A 5,954-nucleotide genomic window follows, 5' to 3' on the forward strand; every position below is an offset into this window, starting at 1 on the left:
TGAACAATAGTCTGTGTTTAAAATTCAACCGGCGACGTCTTAACACAGGAACTGCTGCCCATTCCAGTTCCCCTCCTTGCTTCCTTCCTTCCTTCACTCCCTCCCTCCTGCCTGGATGAGTGTACCTGGCATTTTTCTAGGGAAACCCCAGTCACATCATATTATAGGATGTGTATTTTCTTTAGAAAATTGGACCTCAGGTGAAAGAGTCAGCTATAAGCATGTATTCTCTGAGTGTTTCACCTTATTTTATCAGCAGAAAACATGTGCTCTGTATTTATGTTGTTATTTAATAATGATGGCTTGGATTTTCAGGTGTTTTAGCACCTTAGTGTGGAGTTCAGTGGGTAATTGTATTTTAATAAGAGCATCCATGGTGGTTATTAATGCCATTAAGAAAGGATGTAGCCCAAACTGTTGATATAACATTTTCCATACAGCAAAAAAAATACATTTTGAATATATTTGAAAATTGACATGTGAGATGAAATATATTGGTACATATAGACAACATTCATCTGAAATTGATTCAAAGTGCCCAAAATCTTATATATTATTATATGATATATGTTTGTTTTTGGGTTTTTTTGCAATATAGGAGAGTAGCTTTTTCTTCATTTTTTACAACCATGTGTTCTAATTAGATACATTAACTGATACATTAACTTACTTTAATTCATTTTCTGACTATATATTTGTTATTTGAACAAAGATGCATTTTAATACATTTCATGCATTCTACTTTTGCAGTATAGGTGTAACGTTACACCTAGGTAATCTTTGGTGTCCGCTTTACCCACTTAGAGGACTTTGCCCACTGACACTGAAGGCGTCTAACAGAGCCTAAAGTTAGTCTGTTACGAGTGGTGAAAGCAGTTCTTCTATTGCCAAGACAAACCTTTCTCTTTAAGGCTGCTTCCACATCCAAGTAATATAGAAGAAGCTGAAATTCACTCACCATGTCTGTCACGTATCGCTGTGTTTCTGTCGAGCCTGTCACCGGATCCGATGCATTTGCAGCACGACTTTAACCAACTGCTTCTTACGGGAAAACCTTATTAAACTGATTTGAACTCTCTTTTTATGTCCCACCTAGCTTCCTGTGCGAAAGTGTTGCGGCTTTCTTTAGCTTCTACCTTCTGCTCTTTCCTCTTTGTACTTGTTCTCTTCTCTCACTTTCACTTCTGTGCTGCAGTCGGTGGTTGTGGGCTGCCGAAGACTCCCACCTCCTTATCTGCAGTCACCAGACCTCATTATGCTGCGTTCAGGGTACCGTCGCAAATTTCTCAACTGCATGACCGTGATCATCCCACAAAGGTGTTATCTAGGCTGCGATTTGGGAAGTTAGAATTTTCTATGACAGCGGTTCCCAAAGTTTTTCATATCAAAGGGTGTCAAGTGGGTATGGCAAGTTATCTGTATGTACCAACTGTAAACCATACATGTTAGTAATCCATAGTCCTTCCATACCCATATTTATCACCAATACAATCTACTTACCATGCGTTTAAATTCTCAGGAGCATATGTTTCTATTTTCTATAACCCCACACTTGTTTATATTCTCTTTTATTGTTTTCTAGTTTTTATTACTTATTTTATATTTATTATATGCTAGTTGTCTTTCCTCCCCTGCGGAATATAGTACTTATGCTGCAACAGCTTCATTTCCCAACAGGGATAAATAAAGTTTCATCTTAGTTTATTTTATGGCACTTAGCCTAAGTGAGTCCAAATTTGACCTTGTAGATTTAATCATAATCGAGAGCAAAGATCAAACACTACAGCGGCTGATTTCACTGATTAACACACCTTCCACCATAGAGGAGCAACTAATCAAGTGAAATCAGCTGCTGTATTGATTGGAGAAATCGATGGCGATGGTGAAATCTGTGATCAAAAGAGTCATTCTGATACTTTTTATCGTTGAGTTCAGTTCTAGTAAATGAAATAATAGTGGAAGTAAACGGTTCCTTATTTTGCTGGGATTTCCCTTTGAAGCGCATGGAAACTGTACACAACTTGTGGCTAATCAATTAATTAGCCTAAAACGTAATGATTTTCTTAAATAAAACAACAGCCACCAAAACCTACTATTGTTACAGGGTCTATTTTGTCATTATATCCAACCAAAAGCACTTAAATGCACAATAAGTTGCATTTACGTCCTCAATATTGACACAGGAACTTACGAGGAGCACCTGAAGGCAGCACTGGTCTGACTGTACAGTGACATTCTATTATCTCCTTTTGGCAGGCAGGGAAACCCATAAAAAACACACTACACAATAAAAAAAAAAAAATTATGAACATACTCATATCATTTCACACTTCAGAAAGTCTATTTTGGCGAGAAGCTGGCGGTGTCCGACTCTTCTTCTACTCTACTTTTCAAACACGGCTATTGAAACATGGCCCATTTCCAGCCTGGCCTATGCAAAACTTAACTGCAGAACATTGTGTGCTGTGTGGCCACTGATGGGTGTTGCCTACTTACAGGCTATGCAACATTTTTTTAAGAAGGTGGCTGCTGTTCCACCCTGATGAAAAATCTGTATAATACTCATATAATATTCCCACAGGGACTTCCAGTGTGTCTGTACTCAGTAGTGGGTTTACAGTAACCTTGTTGAACTTTATGGTAGTTTTCTCCGTCCTGCAATAGGATTTTTGTGGTCTAATTTTTGGACATAATAGTTTTGCTGTGACAGTGTCCAAAAAATTATCATAGGATTACTACAGTTACTACAATAGTGTCCTTGTCTTGCAGTAGTGTAGGTCCTTTATAGTTTAACATACAAGTCTGTTGGCTCACTGAAGACTATGGGCTCTTAATCATGTGTGTTGTTATATATGCATGTATGTGTGTGTGTGCCCCTGTTGTGTGCCTCTGATAAGGAGCCGACAAGCAGTATACACAACTCCATTGTAGCTCCCCTGCGTCACTCAGGCGCACAATTAAAATTCTTTCCGACCATCTTCAGCTGTGTATTCAGCGTGCTTCTATTTGCTAAAATAACACACTACTCCATCCAGACTTCATCACCGCCTCTGCTTACAGAGAAGGTCAACACTGCGCGCCAACATCATAACACGTCATGTCAGGTCACAGTTCAGTTGACTTTCACTTTCGAACGATTGCAAAAAGAGGATGCAATAGAGGAATAGAGGATCTGAACCACCCATAAGAAACCTGAGGCTTGAAAGTAAAGAAATATCGGAAAGAGGAAGAGGGGTTATTCACGCACTCCTTTCTAACAGTTCAAAGACCTTTGTAGAATATTCAGTCAGTTGGTTGAATGAAAACATTGGTTGAGATTTATCAGCTATTGCTGTGGCCCTCTGAATCTGAATTATCGGCTATGGTGACATGAATCTCTCGGATGTAAATGGAAGCCACAGTTTGTATGTTGGATGTTAAGTGGCATTGTCAATTTCATCATCATGATCTTACATCACTCAGATTTTAAAGATTTTGTATGAATTACTTTGTATTAAAGTAGTTAACAGATAATTTGGTTAAACTATTTTAAGGTGAAGCTTGATCCCCATCAAGAAATCGGGACATTGCAGGCAGTAATAGTGACAGGATACATCAGAGAAAAATGGTATATACATGAGAATAGAGCAAATGAGGGCTATTAAACACAACATAACTTATAGTTACAATGCTAGAACACTAGTGCCATAGAATGAGAAGTATGTGTATGTATTGTGTAAGATTTTTCCCTTGTGTGTAACTGAATTCCGCATAAAGATTTTCACCATCACACGATATTTGGTGGGAATTTTACTTTAATCTCTATTCCCTCCATATTATTTCCCAACAGTATCCCTCTCTGAGGTTTTGGGCCGGATTCACCTGCATCATCACACTGAGCAAACAGAGCTGCACGTGACTGTTTGCTGTTCTGAGATGTGTTTGAGATCATGAGTAAAAAAACATATATCAGCTTTGAAGGGTGAAATGGCTGCTGAGGAGGCGACACGGCCATGTGAATCCACCACCCAGAACCCACCTTCTGTCACCATTGACCTAATGATAACGGTGAATAAAACAACACTAATTAGCTTCCTCTGTCAGACCAGGAACACCCCGGGCCTGCGGCTGGTTCCGGGTACCAGACAGAACCACATCCAAGACAAAGTTGTGATGAAATTGATTTTAATTATCTCTGGTATATCTGAAGCTAAAACAAAGCTATCATTACCCAGGTATGAATGCTATATGCATTAGTATCAGACCAATATATGGGGCCGATATTGCCCGCCTTTTATTAAAAATCTGATATGAGCCAGTCAGTATCGTCCACCTCTGATATGATACAGGTTGTTTGATTACATACTTATAGTATAACTGAGTATGCATGAATGTTTTATCATTATTATTATTGTTACTACTACTACTAGTAGTAGTAGCAGTTGTAGTAGTTGTAGTAATGATAGTAGTAGTAGTGACTGCAGCAGCAGTAGTAGTAGTACTAGTAGTAGTAGTGGTAGTAACAGTAGTAGTAGTAGTAGTAGTAGTAGTAGTAGTAGTAGTAGTAGTAGTGGTAATAGTAACACTAGTAGTAGTAGTAGCAGTAGTAGTGGTAGTAACAGTAACAGTAGTAGTAGTAGTAGCAGTAACAGTAGTAGTAGTAGTAGCAGTAGTAGTGGTAGTAACAGTAACAGTAGTAGTAGTAATAGTAGTAGTAGTGGTAGTAGTAACAGTAGTAGTAGTAGTAGTAGTAGTAGTAGTAGTAGCTTTGGTAGCAGTAACAGTAGTAGTAGCAGTAGTAGTGGTAGTAGTAACAGTAGTAGTAGTAGTAGTAGTAGTAGTAGTGGTAGTAGCAACAGTAGTAGTAGTAGTAGCAGTAGTAGTGGTAGTAGTAACAGTAGTAGTTGTAGTAGTAGTAGTAGTAGTGGTAGTAGTAGTAGTAGCAGTAGTAGTAGCTTTGGTGGCAGTAACAGTAGTAGTGAATATTCTTGAATCTTGAATATCAGGAAATATCGGCAGCTTCAATCCAAAACTATCGGCCTTGAAAAACATGCATCAGTCAACTCCTATTATCCATCACATTGACTTTATGATCATATTCTCTGAAATGAGCGTATAATGTGATCTAGGGTAAAGTGAGAACGTTTTTTTAAACCAGGCCTCATGTGAGTCTGCCAGGTCAGAGCTGCCAGGCTCAAAGACCCGACCAACAAAAGGCTTCTTCTGGGCAGAGCTGAGCAAGCACAAAGGCCATATTCACCCCGCTAACCAGCCCTCCCTCTCCATTATCGCCTAATACTCGTCCATGGATGGCAGACTCACATCCGCATGACTACGACAATCTGAGTGCAGCCTGATTTCCTGTCAGTAATAAATGGGCTCTCAGTGCTTGTGTTTTGTGTGTGTGAGCGGCCGTTGTCCCCGGAGCTCATCAGGACTTTTGTCATGTGAACACAATCTCAATATGTGGCTTTAGTCACACTTTGTTGACAAAACAGCACATTCAACACGGATGGGATGCAGAGGTTGATTGTGTTGTTGAGTCAACATGACTAAGAGGCCAGTCTGGTCATGACCTGTTCATCAGACTGTGTTTACCACCTACAAGTGTTCAGATGTGTCAACTGAGATGTGACAAATCAATGGAGATGGTGGGAATATGAGTGGACTTTCAGATCAGAACTGCTTTCTTAACTTGTTTTTTTAAAGGGGATGACTTGCACTGCTGGTAGCACAAAGGCCTGTGCAGGAGATTAAACAGAAACCAAAAATCATATCCTGGGAGAATTCTCAAATGATGAAATGCAAAGTCCCTGTTTGCCCTGGGCAGTTTCACCATTAGCTGAAGCACCAGAGTGACAGCAGGGGAATCCCCTCTGCTCCACTTCCTCATGTCTCCCATCATCCTCGCTCTCTGTCGCCACCTTGTGACCGTGAAAACAAACAGCCGAGGAAGAAACACCATAACAACAGAG

Source organism: Centroberyx affinis, unplaced genomic scaffold, assembly GCF_046629955.1.
Source record: "Centroberyx affinis isolate AG114_WGS23_722 - 3 ecotype Tasmania unplaced genomic scaffold, CSIRO-AGI_Caff_v1 ptg000378l_1, whole genome shotgun sequence".
Classification (NCBI taxonomy): domain Eukaryota; kingdom Metazoa; phylum Chordata; class Actinopteri; order Beryciformes; family Berycidae; genus Centroberyx; species Centroberyx affinis.